Raw genomic sequence first — 17,793 nt, 5'->3', positions numbered from 1 at the left:
TAAAAAACATCATCTTGGCTTCATCTAAAGCCGAAATGAGTCGGGACTAGCCGAAAAATAATGAAAAAAAAAAAAAAAATCGTTCCAATCCGTTCCTACCCGACCCGAGTTAGAAAATTAAAAAAAAGTAGCAAAAAAATTCGAAAAATTAAAAAATTTCAACCTGGCTTCATTTCAAGCTGAAACGGGTCGGAACGGGTTGAAAAATAGAGGAAAAAAATAATGTTTGTTCAGATCCGTTCCTACCAACCCGAGATATAGAAATCCAAAAAAAAATAAAAAAGGCGAAAGAATCCCAAAAATTACAAAACTTCATCCTGGCTTCATTTAAGCCGAAACGGGATGGGATAGGCCGAAAAAGATAGAAAAGAAAACTTTTCATTCGGATTTGTTCCTACCCGACCCGAGCTAGAGAATTCCAAAAAAATAGCAAAAAAATTCAAAAACATCATCCAGGCTTCATTTCAAGTCGAAACAGGATGGGAAAGGCTGAAAAAGAATGAAAAAAAAAATTTCGTTCCGATCCATTCCCACTCGACCCAAGCTAGAAAATTCCAAAAAAAATACCAAAAAAATTCAAAAAATTAAAAAACATCATCCTGGCTTCTATTCAAGCCGAAATGGGTTAGGATAGGTTGAGAAAGAGAGAAAAAAAATAATTTCTTCCCGATCCGTTCCTACCCAACCCAAGCTAGAGAATTCCAATAAAAATAGCAAAAAAATTTATAAAAAAAAAAAGTCATCCCGGCTTCATTAAACGCCAAAACGGGACGAGAAAGGCTGAAAAAGAATGAAAAATTTTTTTTCGTTCCAATCCGTTCCTACCCAACCCGAGTTAGAAAAATTCAAATGAAAATAGCAAAAAAATTGAAAAACTTAAAAAAAAAATAATAATAATAATCATTCTGGCTTCATTTCAAGCCAAAATGGGTCGGGATAGACCGAAAAATAGAGAAAAAATAATAATTTTTCTTCTGATTCGTTCCTACCCGACCCGAGCTATAGAAATCCAAAACAAATAGCAAAAAAATCCAAAAAATTACAAAACATCATCCTAGCTTCATTTCAAGCCGAAACGGGATTGGAAAGGTCGAAAAAGAATGAAAAAAAAAAAAAAAAATCATTCCGATCAGTTCCTACTTGACCCGAGCTACAAAATTCCAAAAAAAATATCAAAAAAATTCAAAAAATTACAAAACATCATCCCGGCTTCATTTCAAGCCAAAACGGGAAGGGACGGGACAAAAAAGAGAGAGAAAATTTTTTTCATCCCGATCCGTTCCTACCCGACCCAAGCTAGAGAATTCCTATAAAAATAGCAAAAAAATTAAAAACCGTCATCCTGGCTTCATTTCAAGCCAAAACGGGACGGCAAAGGCCGAAAAGGAATGAAAAAAAAATTTTCGTTTCGATCCATTCCAACCCGACCCAAGCTAGAGAATTCCAAAAAAAAAAAAGCAAAAAAATTCAAAGAATTAAAAAACATCATCCTGGCTTCATTTCAAGCTGAAATGGGAAGGGACGGGCCGAAAAAGAGAGAGAAAATTTTTTTCGTCCCGATTCATTCCTACTCAACCCGAGCTAGAGAATTCCTATAAAATAGCAAAAATAGATAGAAAACATCATCCTGGCTTCATTTCAAGCCAAAACAGGACGGGAAAGGCCGAAAAAAAAAAAAAAAAAAAAAAAAAAAAAAAAAAAAAAAAAAAAAAAAAAAAAAAAAAAAAAAAAAAAAAAACTTCGTTCCGATCCGTTCCTACACGACCCGAGCTAGAAAATTCCAAAAAAAATAGCGAAAAAATTCAAAAAATTAAAAAACATCATCCTGGCTTCATTTCAATCTGTAACGGGCCAGGATGGGCTGAAAAAGAGAAAGAAAACATTTTTCATTCCAATCCGTTTTTACCCGACCCGAGCTTGAGAATTCCAATAAAAATAGCACAAAAATTCAAAAACATCATCCAGGCTTTCATTTCGAGCCGAAACGAGACGAGAATGGTCGAAAAAGAATGAAAAAAATCATTTTCATTCTGATCCATTCCTACCCGACCCAAGCAAGAGAATTAAAAAAAATAGTAAAAAAAATTCAATAAATTGAAAAACATCGTCTTAGCTTCATTTCATGCCGAAACGGGTCGGGGCAGGCCGAAAAGGATAGAAAAGATAAATTTTTGTTCCAATCCGTGCCTACTAGACCTGAGCTTGTGAATTCCAAAAAAAATAGCAAAAAAATTCAAAAACATCATCCAGGCTTCATTTAAAACCGAAACGGGACAGGAAAGGCCGAAAAAAATTTCGTTCCGATCCGTACTTACCTGACCCGAGCTAGAAAATTCCAAAAAAAATAGCAAAAAAATTCAAAAAATTAAAAAACATCATCTCATCCTAATTTCAAGCCGAAGCGAGATGGGAAAGGCAGAAAAAGAATGAAAAAAAAAAATTTTGTTCTGATCAGTTCCTATCCAACCCGAGATAGAAAATTCAAAAAAAAAAATAGCAGAAAAATTTTAAAAATTAAAAATCTTCATCCTAGCTTCATTTCAAGCCAAAACATGTCGGAATGGGTGGAAAAAGAGAGAAATTTTTTTTTCATTCCGATCCGTTCCTACCTAACCCGAGCTAGAGAATTCCAATAAAAATAGCAAAAAAATTTAAAAAATTTAAAAACATCATTCTGGCTTCATTTCAAGCCAAACAGTTCTGGACAGGCCAAAAAGCAGAGAAGAAAATAATAATTTTCCTTCCGATCCATTCCTACCCGACTCGAGCTATAGAAATCCAAAAAAAATCCAAAAAATTACAAAACATCATCCAGGCTTAATCTCAAGCCGAAACGGGTCGGGACAGGCCAAAAAAGAGAGAGAAAAAAAATTTCGATCCGATCTGTTCCTACCCGATCCGAGCTAGAGAATTCTAATAAAAATAGCAAAAGAATTCAAAAAATTAAAAAACTTCAACCTGGCTTCATTTCAAGCTGAAACGGGTTGGAACGGGCCGAAAAATAGAGTAAAAAAAATAATGTTGGTTTCGATCCGTTACCCAACCCGAGATATAGAAATCCAAAAAAAAAAGCAAAAAAAATCCTAAAAATTACAAAACATCATCCTGGCTTCATTTAAGCCGAAACGGGACGGGACATGCCGAAAAAGAGAGAAAAAAGATATTTCGATCCGATCTGTTCCTACCCGACCAGAGCTAGAGAATTCAAAAAAAATTCAAAAAATTGGAAAACATCATCCTAGCTTCATTTCAAGCCGAAACGGGTCGGGACAGGCCGAAAAGGATAGAAATGAAAAATTTTCGTTCAAATAAATTCCTACCAGACCCGAGTTAGAGAATTCCAAAAAAAATAGCAAAAATATTCAAAAACATCATGTAGGATTCATTTCAAGCCGAAACGGGATGGCAAAGGCCGAAAAAGAATGAAAAAAAAAAAAAAATTTCGTTCCAATCCGTTCCCTCCCGACCCAAGCTAGAAAATTCCAAAAAAAATAGCAAAAAAATTCAAAAAATTGAAAAACATCATCCTAGCTTCATTTCAGGCCGAAACGTGATGGGAAAGGCCAAAAAAGAATGGAAAAAAAAAAAAAAAAAAAAAAAAAAAAAAATCGTCCCGATCCGTTCCCACCTAACCCGAGCTAGAGAATTCCTATAAAAATAGCAAAAAAAATTACAAAACGTCATCCTAGCTTCATTTCAAGCCAAAACGGGAAGGGAAAGGCCGAAAAGGAAAGAAAAAGAAAAATTCGTTTCGATCCGTTCCAACCCGTCCCGAGCTAGAAAATTACAAAAAAAAAATAGCAAAAAAATTCAAAGAATTAAAAAACATCATCCTGGCTTCATTTCAAGCCGAAATGGGAAGGGACAGGCCGAAAAAGAGAGAGAAAAAAAAAATTTCATCCCGATCTGTTCCTACCCGATTTGAGCTAGAGAATTCCTATAAAAAAGCAGAAAAATTAAAAAAAAAATAAAAAAAAAAATCATCCTGGCTTCATTTCAAGCCAAAACAGCACGGGAAAGGCCGAAAAGGAATGAAATTTTTTTTTTTGTTCCGATCTGTTCCTACATGACCCAAGATAGAAAATTCTAAAAAAAATAGCAAAAAAATTCAAAAAATTAAAAAACATCATCCTGGCTTCATTTCAATCCGAAACGAGTCGGGACTGGCGACAAAAGAGAAAGAAAAAAATTTTCATTCCAATCTGTTCCTACCCGACCTGAGCTTGTGAATACCAATAAAAATATCAAAAAAAATTCAAAAACATCATCCAGGTTTCACTTCAAGCCGAAACGAGATGGGAATGGCCGAAAAAGAATGAAAAAAACATTTTCGCTCCGCTCCGTTCCTACCCGACTCGAGCCAGAGAATTAAAAAAAAAAATAGCAAAAAAAAATCAATAAATTGAAAAACATCATCTTAGCTTCATTTCGTGCAGAAACGGGTCAGGGCAGGCCGAAAAGGATAGAAAAGATAAATTTTCGTTCCAATCCGTTCCTTCTAGACCCAAGCTAGAGAATTCTAAAAAAATAGCAAAAAAATTCATAAGCATCATCCAAGCTTCATTTAAAACCGAAATGGGACAGGAAAGGCCGAAAAAAATGAAAAAAAATAAAATAAAAATTCGTTCCGATCCATACCTACCTGACCCGAGCTAGAAAATTCCAAAAAAAATAGCAAAAAAATTCAAAAAATTAAAAAACATCATCCCAGATTCATTTCATGCCGAAACGGGATGGGAAAGGCCAAAAAAGAATGAAAAAAATTTTAAATTTCGTTTCGATAAATTCCTATTCGACCCGAGTTAGAAAATTCAAAAAAAATAGTAGAAAAATTCAAAAAATTAAAAATCTTCATCCTAGCTTCATTCCAAGCCGAAACGTGTCGGAACGGCCTAAAAAAGAGAGAGAGAAAAAAATTTCGTTCTGTTCCGTTCCTACTAGACCCGAGCTAGAGAATTCCAATAAAAATAGCAAAAAAATTGAAAAAAATTAAAAAACATCATTCTGGCTTCATTTCAATCCAAAACATGTCGGGACAGGCCGAAAAATAGAGAAAAAAATAATAATTTTCCTTCTGATCCGTTCCTACCTTAACCGAGCTATAGAAATCCAAAAAAAATCCAAAAAATTACAAAACATCATCCTGGCTTAATCTCAAGCTGAAACGGGTCGGGACAACCCGAAAAAGAGAAAAAAAAAATTCTAATAAAAATAGCAAAAAAATTAAAAAAATGTCGTCCTGGCTTCATTTCAAGCCAAAACAAGACGAGAAAGACCGAAAAAGAATGAAAAAAAAAAAATCTTTCAAATCTGATCCAACTAGACCCGAGCTAGAAAATTCCAAAAAAAAAATAGCAAAATATTCAAAAAATTAAAAAACATCGTCCTAGTTCATTTCAAGCAGAAACGGCTCCGGACGGGCCAAAAATGAGAGAGAAAAAAATTTTCGTTCCGATCCATTCGTACCCGACCTGTGCTAGAGAATTCCAATAAAAATAGCGAAAAAAAAAATTAAAAAACGTCATCCTGGCTTCATTTCATGCCAAAACAGGATGGGAAAGGCCAAAAAGGAATGAAAAAAAAAATTTCGTTGTGATCCGTTCCTACATGACCCGAGTTAGAAAATTAAAAAAAAAAAGAAAAAAATTAAAAAAAAAAAAAAAATCATCCTGGCTTCATTTCAAGCCGAAACGGGTCGGGACTGCCCGAAAAATAGAGAAAAATATAATTTTCATTACGATTAGTTCCTACACAACCTGAGATATAGAAATCCAAAAAAAATAGCAAAAAAATCAAAAAAATTACAAAACATCATCCTGGCTTCATCTCAAGCCGAAACGGGACGGGACAAGACGAGAAAGAATGAAAAAAAAACATTTCGTTCCTATCCGTTCCTACCCGACCCGAGCTAGAGAATTCATAAAAAAATTCAAAAAATTAAAAAACTTCATCCTAGCTTCATTTCAAGCCGAAACCTGTCGGAACGAGCCAAAAAAGAGACAAAAAAAAAAATTTGTTCCGATCTGTTTCAACCCGACCCGAGCTAGAGAATTCCAATAAAAACAGCAAAAAAATTGAAAAAATTAAAAAAAAAAAAAAATTTATTCTGGCTTCATTTCAAGCCAAAACGGATCGGGATAGGCCGAAAAATAGAGAAAAAAAAAATTTTTCTTCTGATTCGTTCCTACCCGACCCAAGCTATAGAAATCCAAAAAAAAAATTCAAAAAATTACAAAACATTATCCTGGCTTAATCTCAAGCCGAAGCGGGTCGGGACAGGCCGAAAAAGAGAGAAAAAAAAATTTTGAATCTGATCTGTTCCTACCCGACCTGAGCTAGAGAATTCTAATAAAAGTAGCAAAAAAATTAAAAAACGTCATCGAGGCATCATTCCAAGCCAAAACAGGTCGGGACAGGCCGATAAAGAATGAAAAAAAAAAAAAATTCATTCCGATCCTTTTCTACCCGACCCGAGCTTGAGAATTCCAATAAAAATAGCAAAAAAATTCAAGAACTTCAACCTGGCTTCATTTCAAGCTGAAACGGGTCGGATCGGGCCGAAAAATAGAGAAAAAAATAATTTTCGTTTCGATCCGTTCCTACCCGACTCGAGCTAGAAAATTCCAAAAAACGTAGCAAAAAAATTAAAAATTAAAAAACATCATCCTGGCTTCATTTCAATTCGAAACAGATCTGGACGGGCCGAAAAAGAGAGAAAAATTTTTTTTTTCCAATCTGTTCCAACCCAACCCGAACTTGAGAATTCCAATAAAAATAGCAAAAAAAATTCAAAAACATCATCCAGGCTTTTCATTTCAAGCCGAAGTGGGACGGGAATGGCCGAAAAAGAATGAAAAAAAAAAAAAAAAAAAAAAAAAAAACATTTTCATTCCGATCCGTTCCTACCCGACCCGAGCTAGAGAATTTAAAAAAAAAATAGCAAAAAAAAATCAATAGTTTGAAAAACATCACCTTCACTTCATTCCAACCCGAAACGGGTCGAGGCAGGCCGAAAACGATAGAAAAGAAAATTTTTCATTCCGATCCGCTCCTACCCATCACGAGGTAGAGAATTCCAAAAAAATCATCCAGGCTTCATTTAAAGCCGAAATGGGACGGGAAAGGCCGAAAAAGAATGAAAAAAAGAATTTCGTTCCAATCCGTTCCTACCCGACCCAAGCTAGAAAATTCCAAAAAAAATAGCAAAAAAATTCAAAAAAATTAAAGAAACATCATCCCGGCTTCATTTCAAGCCGAAACGGGACAGGAAAGGCCTAAAAAGAATGAAAAAAAAATTTCGTTCCGATCCGTTCCTACCCGACCCGAGCTAGAAAATTACAATAAAAAAATTCAAAAAAACTAAAAAACATCATCCCGGCTTCATTTCCAGCCAAAACGGGACAAGAAAGGCCGAAAAAAAAAAAAAAAAAAAAAAAAAAAAAAAAAAAAAAAAAAAAAAAAAAATCATTCTGATCCGTTCCTACCTGACCCGAGTTAGAAAATTCTAATAAAAATATTAAAAAAATTAAAAAACGTCATCCAGGCTTCGTTTCAAGCCAAAACGGGACGGGAAAAGGCGAAAAAGAATGAAAAAAAAAAATCATTCCGATCTGTTCCTACCTGACCCGAGCTAGAAAATTCCAAAAAAAATAGCAACAAAATTCAAAAAATCAAAAAACATCATCTTGGCATCATTTCAAGCCGAAACGGGTAAGGACAGGCCAAAAAATATTGAAAAATAATAATTTTCATTCCGATCTGTTCCTACATGACCCGAGATATAGAAATCCATAGAAAATAGCAAAAAAATCGAAAAAATTACAAAACGTTATCCTGGCTTCACCTCAAGCCGAAACGAGTCAGGACAGGCCGAAAAAGAATGAAAAAAAAAAGATTTTCATTCCGGTCCGTTCCTACCCAACACGACTTATAAAATAAAAAAAAAAAAAAAAAAAAAAAAAAAAGCAGAAAAATTCAAAAAATTAAAAAAGTTCAACCTGGCTTCATTTCAAGCGAAAAAGTGTCGAAACGGGCCGAATAATAGAGAAATTTTTTTTTTTTCGTTCCGATCCGTTACTACCTGACCCGAGATATAGAAACTCAAAAAAATATGAAAGTAATCCAAAAAAATACAAAACATCATCTTGGCTTCATCTCAAGCCGAAACGAGTGTGGAAAGGCCTAAAAAGAATGAAAAAAAAAAATTCGTTCTGATCTGTTTCTTCCCGACCCCAGTTAGAAAATTTAAAAAAAAAAAGCAAAAAAAATTCAAAAAATTACAAAACATCATCCTGGCTTCATCTCAAGCTGAAACGGGTCGGGAAAGGCCGTAAAAGAATGAAAAAAAAAAATTTCGTTCCGATCCGATCCATCCCGACCCCAGTTAGAAAATTAAATAAAAAAAAAAAAAAGCAAAAAAAATTCAAAAAATGAAAAACAACATCCTAACTTCATTTCAAGCCGAAACAGGTCAGGACAGGCCTAAAAAAGAAAGAAAAAGAAAATTTCATTCCGATCCGTTCCTACCTGACCCGAGCTAGAAAATACCAATAAAAAATAGCAAAAAATTCAAAAAATTACAAAACATCATCCTGGCTTCATCTCAAGCCGAAATGGGTCGGGAAAGGCCTAATAAGAATGAAAAAAAAAAAAAAAAAAAATCATTCCGATCCGTTCCTTCCTGACCCCAGTTAGAAAATTAAAAAAAAAATAGCAAAAAAATTCAAAAAATTAAAAAACATCATCCTGGCTTCATTTCAAGTCGAAACGGGTCGGGACAGACCGAAAAATAGAGAAAAAAATAATTTTCATTCCGATCCGTTCCTACCTGACCCGAGCTAGAAAATTCAAAAAAAAAAAGCAAAAAAATTCAAAAAATTAAAAAACATCATCCTGATTCATCTCAAGCCAAAAAAAATCGAGACCAGATGAAAAAAAAAAAATTCATTCCGATCCGTTCCTACACGACCCAAGTTAGAAAATTCAAAAAATAGCAATAAAATTCAGAAACTTCAACCTGGCTTCATTCCGGCATTCTTTCTATCCAAACCGAGATGAGATAGACTGAAAAAGAGAAAAAAAAAAATTTAGTCCCGAATTCCGTTCCTAATCGACCTGGGCAAGAAAATTAAAAAAAAATAACGAAAAAATTCATAAAATTAAAAATCATCATTCCGGCATTTTTTTTTCTATCCAAAACGGGATGAAATAGGCCGAGAAAGAGATAAAAAAATTTTAGTCCCGAATACCGTTTTTACCCGACCCGGGCTAGAAAATTCCAAAAAAAATAGCAAAAAAATTCAACAAATTAAAAAATATCATTACGGCTTTATTTCTATCCAAACAAAGATAAGATAGGCTGAGAAAGAGAGAAAAAAAATTTAGTCCCGAATTCCGTTCCTACTCGACCCATGCAAGAAAATTCCAAAAAAAATAGCAAAAAAATTCAAAAACATCATTCCGGCATTATTTCTATTGAAACCGGGATGAGATAGGCCAAGAAATAGGGAAAACAATTTTAGTCCCGAATTCTGTTCCTACCCGAACCGGGCCAGAAAATTCCAAAAAAATTCAAGAAATTAAAAACATCATTCCGGCATTATTTCTATCCAAACCGGGATGAGATAGGTTGAGAAAGAGAGAAAAAAAAATTTAGTCCCGAATTCCGTTCCTACCCGATCCGAGCTTGAAAATTCCAAAAAAAATAGCAAAAAATTCAAGAAATTAAAAAACATCATTCCGGCATTATTTCTATCCAAATCGGGATGAGATAGGCAAAGAAAGAGAGAAAAAAAAGTTAGTCTCAAATTCCGTTCCTACCCGACCCAGGCTAGAAAATTCCAAAAATGATATGAACTTCACCAACAATTGTGATGAAACCCGATAACAATGATGGTTTAGAACCCCAAGATCGTGTAGACAAGATTTGTTGAGCCTTGACCCGTCACCTAACCAGATGAAAACCAAGACTACGAGAGAATTGAAACGCCACACCAAGAATTCCTTAGAATCTCTCAAGAATCAAAGGTGATAAGTTTGGTTGTTTGAACGCCACAGGATTAACTTGATAAGTTCAAGAGTTCTTTTAAGAACCAAGAGGATCACAAGACTCACAAGGAGAATAATTTTCTGAATACCAATCTGTCCTCTTTAAAATTCGTACTACCAGATATATACTTGGAACAACCCTCCAAGAATAGGTAAAAATCATAATTACAACTTCAAAAACAAAACAAAAATTAATCTAATCAAGTTCCCACGTTTTTTTAGTTTTCTAGGACTTCTAAAGGCAGTCAAAAATAGCTAAATGACTAGAATTAACATGCCCAGCCAATACCAAGACATCTTCCCATTTAATATCCTTGGAACTTAACAAATTCACACCCTTTTATGATCAGACCATGCTACCAAGACATCTTCCCATTTAATATCCTTGGAACTTAACAAATTCACACCCTTTATGGTTAGACCATGCTAGTTGCGAATTTTCATGCATTAGCCTCTTCAGTTGCTTTGATGACATGGACTAAGCCTTGATTATTATTTGAGCCCATCTTGGTCTTTTTAGAATCAGCCCAATTCTCTTGGACTAGCCCATTTAGTGCTTCCTTGAAACGTTTGGCTCTAAGTCTTGTAATTGGGCCACTAGAAAATGACAAAGGGTCTTGTGCAAGTTCAGCTCCATTTCCACTTGTATAATCAGAATGTCCAGCTCCTTGGTGTGCATCATTCTCCCCCTCTTGAGAAGGATTTGTCCTCAAATCATCACCTACATCAAAAGGAGACAAATCAACAACATTAAAGCTTGCACTGACACCATACTCACCGGGTAAGTCTAGCTTGTAGGCATTATCATTGATGCGCTCCACTACTTGAAATGGTCCATCACCCCGAGGTAGGAGTTTGGAACGCCGTTTCTCTGGAAAACGTTCTTTCCTTAACTGCAACCAAACCCAATCTCTTGGTTCAAACACTACCTTCTTGCGTCCCTTGTTGGCTTGATGGACATATTGTTGAGTCCTCCTTTCAATGTTCAGCCGTGCCTTTTCATGGATCATCTTTACAAATTCTGCTTTCTTTTTGCCATCTAAGTTCACACGTTCACTCAAAGGTAAAGAAGTTAAATCCAAAGGTGACAATGGGTTAAAACCATAAACAATTTCAAATGGTGAAAACTTAGATGTAGAATGTGTACTTCTATTGTAAGCAAATTCAACATGTGGCAAACAATCTTCCAAGGTTTTCAAGTTCTTTTTAATGATAGCACGCAACAAGGAAGACAAAGTTCTATTTACTACTTCAGTTTGACCATCCGTTTGTGGATGACAAGTAGTAGAAAACAACAACTTGGTTCCCAACTTTCCCCACAAAGTTTTCCAAAAGTAACTCAAAAACTTTGCATCCCTATCAGAAACAATGGTCCTAGGCATACCATGTAGCCTAACAATTTCTTTGTAGAATAAATCAGCTATATGTGATGCATCATTAGTTTCGTGACATGCAATGAAGTGTGCCATCTTGGAAAATCTATCTACCACCACAAAAACTGAATCTCTCCCCCTCTTAGTCCTAGGCAAACCTAAAACAAAATCCATAGAAATATCAGTACAAGGTTCACTAGGTATTGGCAAAGGGGTGTACAAACCATGGGGTTTCAACTTAGACTTAGCTTGTTTACACGTGATACATGTCTCACAAATTCTTTCCACATCACGTTTCATATGAGGCCAAGAAAAATGATCATGCAAAACTCCTAAAGTCTTAGCTACACCAAAGTGACCCATCAAACTACCACCATGAGCTTCTCTCACAAGCAATTCAAGCAAAGAACACATAGGCACACACAGTTTATTTTCCCGAAACAAAAAATCCATCATGCCTATAAAACTTACCAAATGCTCCTTTTTCACATGCATTGAACACATCACAAAATCAGAATCTTGTGCATACAGATCCTTAATGTATTCAAAGCCAAGCATTTTTGTATCTAAAATGGAAAGTAAAGCATACCTTCGGGACAATGCATCAGCCACCACATTTTCCTTACCTTGCTTGTATCTGATCACATAAGGAAATGTTTCAATGAATTCCACCCACTTGGCATGGTGTTTATTCAACCTTTGCTGTCCTTTCAAATGCTTCAAAGATTCATGATCTGTGTGAATCACAGATTCCTTTGGCCATAGATAGTGTTGCCAATTTTCCAAAGCCCTCACCAAGGCATACATCTCCTTATCATAAGTGGGGTAATTTAGGGCTGCCCCACCCAACTTTTCACTGAAATAAGCAACTGGACAGCCTTCTTGCATCAAAATAGCTCCAATACCTATTCCTGAAGCATCACACTCAATTTCAAAAGTTTTAGCAAAGTTAGGTAAAACAAGCAAAGGTGCACTAGTTAACTTTTCTTTGAGCTAATTAAATGCCTTTTCTTGTTCTTTCGCCCACTTAAATGACACATTTTTCTTGATAACTTCAGTGAGAGAGGCGGCTATGCTACTAAAATCACGCACAAACCGTCTATAGAAGCTAGCTAAGCCATGGAAACTCCTCACTTGGCTGATTGTTATAGGCGTTGGCCACTCTTGGATTGCCTTCACCTTTTCATCGTCCACCTCAATTCCTCCTTTACTAACAACAAAACCAAGAAACACAAGCTTATCCGTACAAAAGGTGCACTTTTTGAGGTTAGCAAACAACCTTTCTTTACTTAGAATTTCCAAAACAAATTTCAAATGCATTACATGTTCTTCCAAATTTTTGCTATAAATTAGGATATCATCAAAATACACAACTACAAATCTGCCAATAAATGCATGCAAAACATGGTTCATCAAACGCATAAATGTGTTCGAAGCATTAGTTAAACCGAAAGGCATTACTAACCACTCATATAAACCATATTTAGTCTTAAAAGCAGTTTTCCATTAATCACCTTCCTTCATCCTAATTTGGTGATATCCACTCTTAAGATCAATTTTTGTAAAGACACAAGAACCATGTAATTCATCCAGCATATCATATAATCTAGGAATGGGATGATGTTATTTTACTGTTATGTCGTTGATGGCTCGGTAGTCGACACACATCCTCCATGTTCCATCCTTCTTAGGAACTAATAACACTGGAACTGCACAAGGACTCATGCTTTCTCACACATGCCCTTTTCCAATAATTCACCTACTTGCCTCTGAAGTTCCTTGGTCTCCTCAGGATTACTCCTATAAGCAGGTCGGTTTGGAATTGATGCACCAGGTATGAAATCAATTTGATGTTCAATCCCTCGAATTGGAGGTAAACCATGAGGTACCTCTTCGGGAAGGACATCTTCAAACTCCTGCAAAAGAGAGACAATATTGCTTGGTAATGCACCGGCGAGATCATTTGTACATAAAAGAGCCTCCTTGTACATGAGTACAATAAGGGGCTGGTGTGAAAATAATGCTCTCTTGATCTCACTTTTTTTTTTCAATGTAATTGAATTTTTTCTCTCTTGCTCTTAGTATGGCCGAATCCCTCTCTCTTTCTTTTTCACTCTGATCACTATTTTTCTCTTCTTTTTTTTAAAACTCTTTTTTTTTTTTTCAATTTCGGCCTTCCTTTCTTTTTCCTTTTTTTTTTCATTTGATTTTTGTAACTTCAATTGGTCCTCCCTGACCTTTTTTGGAGTTAATGGCACAAGAGTAATAGGTTGCCCTTTAAGAATGAAAGAATACTTATTTTTGAATCCATCATGCTAACCTTCCGATCATACTGCCATGGTCTTCCCAACAATACATGGCACGCATGCATGGGAACCACATCACATAGCACCTCATCCTCATATTTGCCAATGGATAATGCCACCAACACTTGTCTTGTCACCTTGATTTCGCCACATTCATTCAGCTACTGAAGCCGGTAAGGTTGAGGATGTTTCAAGGTAGTTAAGGCCAATTTTTCCACCAAATAAGTGCTGGCTACGTTTGTGCAACTCCCTCCATTGATAATAACACTACAAACTTTATTATTTACAAAGCACCGAGATGAAATAAGTTCTCCCTTTGATTACTTTCTTCCTCCTTAACCTGCACATTGAGAACTCGCCTTGCTACCAATAAATCTCCAACCACAGCATTTTGCTCATCATCGGCATCCTCCAAAGATGGCATGTCATCATCATCTACTTCTTCCTCATTCTCCGACTCAAGCTCTCCTTGAGCATTTATCACCATCACCCTTTTGTTTACACACTGGCTGGCTATGTGTCCCCGCCCTTGACATTTAAAACACTTAATATCACGTGTTTTAGAACTCGAAGCCTCGGTGTTACCTAAAGTGGTCTTTGAGTTGACACTCTTAGATGGTTCAAATTTTAGCTTATTTTTTAGCTGCTCGTCCCTTTTTAGAGCTGTCTTCCATGGACTGGTGGTAGCCATAGGTTGTCCCCTCCTAGCCAATCCCTTTCATTTGAATTGTTCCTCCACCTTTATGGCTTGATGCACCATATCCGTCAATTCAACATAGTGCTGCATCTCAACTATATCTGCAATCTCATGATTTAAACCGTGCAAGAACCTAGCCATGGTGGCTTCCCAGTCCTCTTCTACATTAGCCCGAATCATAGCTACCTCCATCTCCTTGTAATACTCATCCACACTCTTGGAACCTTGAGTTAACCTCTGCAACCTTTGATACAATCCCCTATAATAATGATTGGGTACAAAACGCCTCTTCATAAGCATTTTCATCTCCTCCCAAGTGTCCACGGGAGGTTCTCTATTCCTCCTCCTATTAATCAATAATTGATCCCACCAAACAATGGCATAATCAGTAAATTCAATTGCAGCCAACTTAACCTTCTTTATCTCCGAATAGTTGTAACAATCAAACACCATCTCCATTTTAGTTTCCCACTCCAAATAAACTTCAGGATCATTTTTACCTTGAAAAGATGGGATCTTAATCTTCATGTTTCCTAAATCATTATCCCTCCTAGGCCTACCCATCCTTACTTCTCTATTCCCATACCCACGCTTAAACATGCCTCAGTTCACATATGGCCCATCAACCTCCTCCGACTCCGCCTCTTCCTCAACATTCCGCCATGGAACACGCCCACCTTGCTGCCTATTAGGGTTGTCATGTTGCTGGCCCCTAGGAGTTCCCGCTTCTACCCTATCCAACCTCTCATGAATAGGTTCTAATTCAGCCTCAACATGCGCCTCATCTCCCATAGCATCAATTGCTTTAATGACATGGACTAAGCCTTGATTATTATTTGAGCCCATCTTGGTCGTTTTAGAATCAGCCCAATTCTCTTGGACTAGCCCATTTAGTGCTTCCTTGAAACGTTTGGCTCTAAGTCTTGTAATTGGGCCACTAGAAAATGACAAAGGGTCTTGTGCAAGTTTAGCTCCATTTCCACTTGTATAATCAGCATGTCCAGCTCCTTGGTGTGCATAAAAAAAGAATAGCAAAAAAGTTCAAAAAATTAAAAAACATCATTCCAGTATTATTTCTATCCAAACCGGGATGAGATAAGCTGAGAAAGAGAAAAAAAAATTTAGTCCCGAATACCGTTCCTACTCAACCCGGGCTAGAAAATTCCAAAAAAGTAGCATAAAAATTCAAAAAATTAAAAAACATCATTTTGGCTTTATTTCTATCGAAACCGGGATGAGATAGGCTGAGAAAGAGAAAAAAAAAAATTAGTACCGAATTCCGTTCCAACCCGACTCGGGTAAGAAAATTAAAAAAAAAAAAATCAAGAAATTAAAAAACATCATTCTGGCATTATTTCTATTAAAACCGGGATGAGATAGGCCAAGAAAGCGAGAAAAAACTTTTAGCCCCGAATTCCGTTCCTAACCGACCCGGGTGAAAAAATTCCAAAAAAAAAAAGCAAAAAAATTCAAAAAACTAAAAAAACATCATTTCGGCAGTATTTCTATTATAACCGAGATGAGATAGGCCGAGAAAGAGAAAAAAAAAATTTAGTCCCGAATTCCATTCCTACCTAACCCGGGTAAGAAAATTCCAAAAAAAATAGCAAAAAATTCAAAAAAATAAAAAATATCATTCCATTATTATTTCTATCCAAACCGGGATGAGATAGGTCGAGAAAGAGAGAAAAAATATTTAGTCCCGAATTTCGTTCCTACCCAACCCGAGTAAGAAAATTAAAATAAAAAAGCAAAAAATCCAAAAAATTACAAAACATCATTCCGCATTATTTCTATCCAAACCGGGGATGAGATAGGCCAACAAAGAGAGAAAAAAATTTTAGTCCCGAATTTCGTTCTTACTCAACCTGTGCAAGAAAATTAAAAAAAAAATAGCAAAAAATTAAAAAAAAAATTAAAAAACATGATTCCAGAATTATTTCTATCCAAACTGGGATAAGGAAGGCCGAAAAAGAGGAAAAAAAAAATTTTAGTCCCGAATTCCGTTCCTACCCGACCCGAGCAAGAAAATTAAAAGAAAAATAGCAAAAAAATTCAAAAACATCATTCCGGCATTATTTACATCGAAACCGGGATGAGATAGGCCGACATAGAGAGAAAAAAATTTTATTCCCGAATTCCGTTCCTACCCAACCCGGGCAAGAAAATTAAAAAAAAAATAGCAAAATAATTCAAAAAATTAAAAAACATTATTTCAGCATTATTTCTATCGAAACCGGGATGAGATAGGCCGAGAAAGAGGGAAAAAAATTTTAGTCTCGAATTCCGTTCCTACCCGACTCGGGGTAGAAAATTCCAAAAATCAAAAAACATCTTTCTGGCATTATTTCTATCGAAACCAGGATGAGATAGGCCAAAAAAGAGAGAAAAATTTTAGTCCTGAATTCCGTTCCAACCCGACCCAGGCCAGAAAATTCTTAAAAAAAATAGAAAAAAATTCAAGAAATTAAAAAACATCATTCCGGCATTATTTCTATCCAAACCGGGATGAGATAGGCTGTGAAAGCGAGAAAAAAAAATTTTAGTCCCGAATTCCGTTCCTACCCGACCCGGGTGAGAAAATTCCAATAAAAAAAAAGCAAAAAAATTCAAAAAATTAAAAAAAAAAAAAAAAATCATTCCGGCATTATTTCTATCGAAACTGGGATGAGATAGGCCAAGAAAGAGAGAAAAAAATTTTATTCCAAAATTTCGTTCCTACCTGACCCGGGCTAGAAAATTCCAAAAGAAATAGCAAAAAAATTCAAGAAATTAAAAAACATCATTCCTTCATTATTTCTATTCGAACCGGGATGAGATACGCCTAGAAAAAGAGAAATAAATTATAGTCCAGAATTCCATTCCTACTCGACCCGGGCTAGGAAATAATAAAAAAAATAGCAATAAATTTAAAAGAAATAAAAAAACATCATTCCGGCATTATTTCTATCGAAACCGGGATGAGATAGGCCGAGAAAGAGAGGAAAAAAATTTTGTCCTGAATTCCGTTCCTACCCGACCCGGGCTAGAAAATTCCAAAGAAAATAGCCAAAAAATTCAAGAAATAAAAAAATATCATTCTGGCATTGTTTTTATCCAAACCGGGATGAGATAGGCCGAGAAAGACAAGAATAAAAAAATTTAGTCACGAATTTCATTACTACCCGTTGCGGTCTAGAAAATTCCAAAAAAAGTAGCAAAAAAATTCTAAAAATTTAAAATCATCATTCCGGCTTTAATTCTATCTAAACCGGGATGAGATAGGCCGAGAAAGAGGGAAAAAAATTTTAGTCCCGAATACCGTTCCTACCAGACCCGGGATAGAAAATTCCAAAAGAATAGCATAAAAATTCCAAAAATTGAAAAACAT

General features: G+C 35.6%; 1 pseudogene; it reads right to left on the bottom strand.

The window, feature by feature from the left end:
- Positions 1–10,487: 10,487 nt before the first annotated feature.
- LOC126708293 (uncharacterized) lies at positions 10,488–14,987 on the bottom strand (annotated as a pseudogene).
- Between the last annotated feature and the right edge of the window lie 2,806 nt (positions 14,988–17,793).

The sequence above is a fragment of the Quercus robur genome, chromosome 12 (genome assembly GCF_932294415.1).
Source record: "Quercus robur chromosome 12, dhQueRobu3.1, whole genome shotgun sequence".
Taxonomy (NCBI): domain Eukaryota; kingdom Viridiplantae; phylum Streptophyta; class Magnoliopsida; order Fagales; family Fagaceae; genus Quercus; species Quercus robur.
The sequence above is the reverse complement of the archived record's forward strand: the minus strand, read 5'-3'. Positions and strand labels throughout refer to the sequence as shown.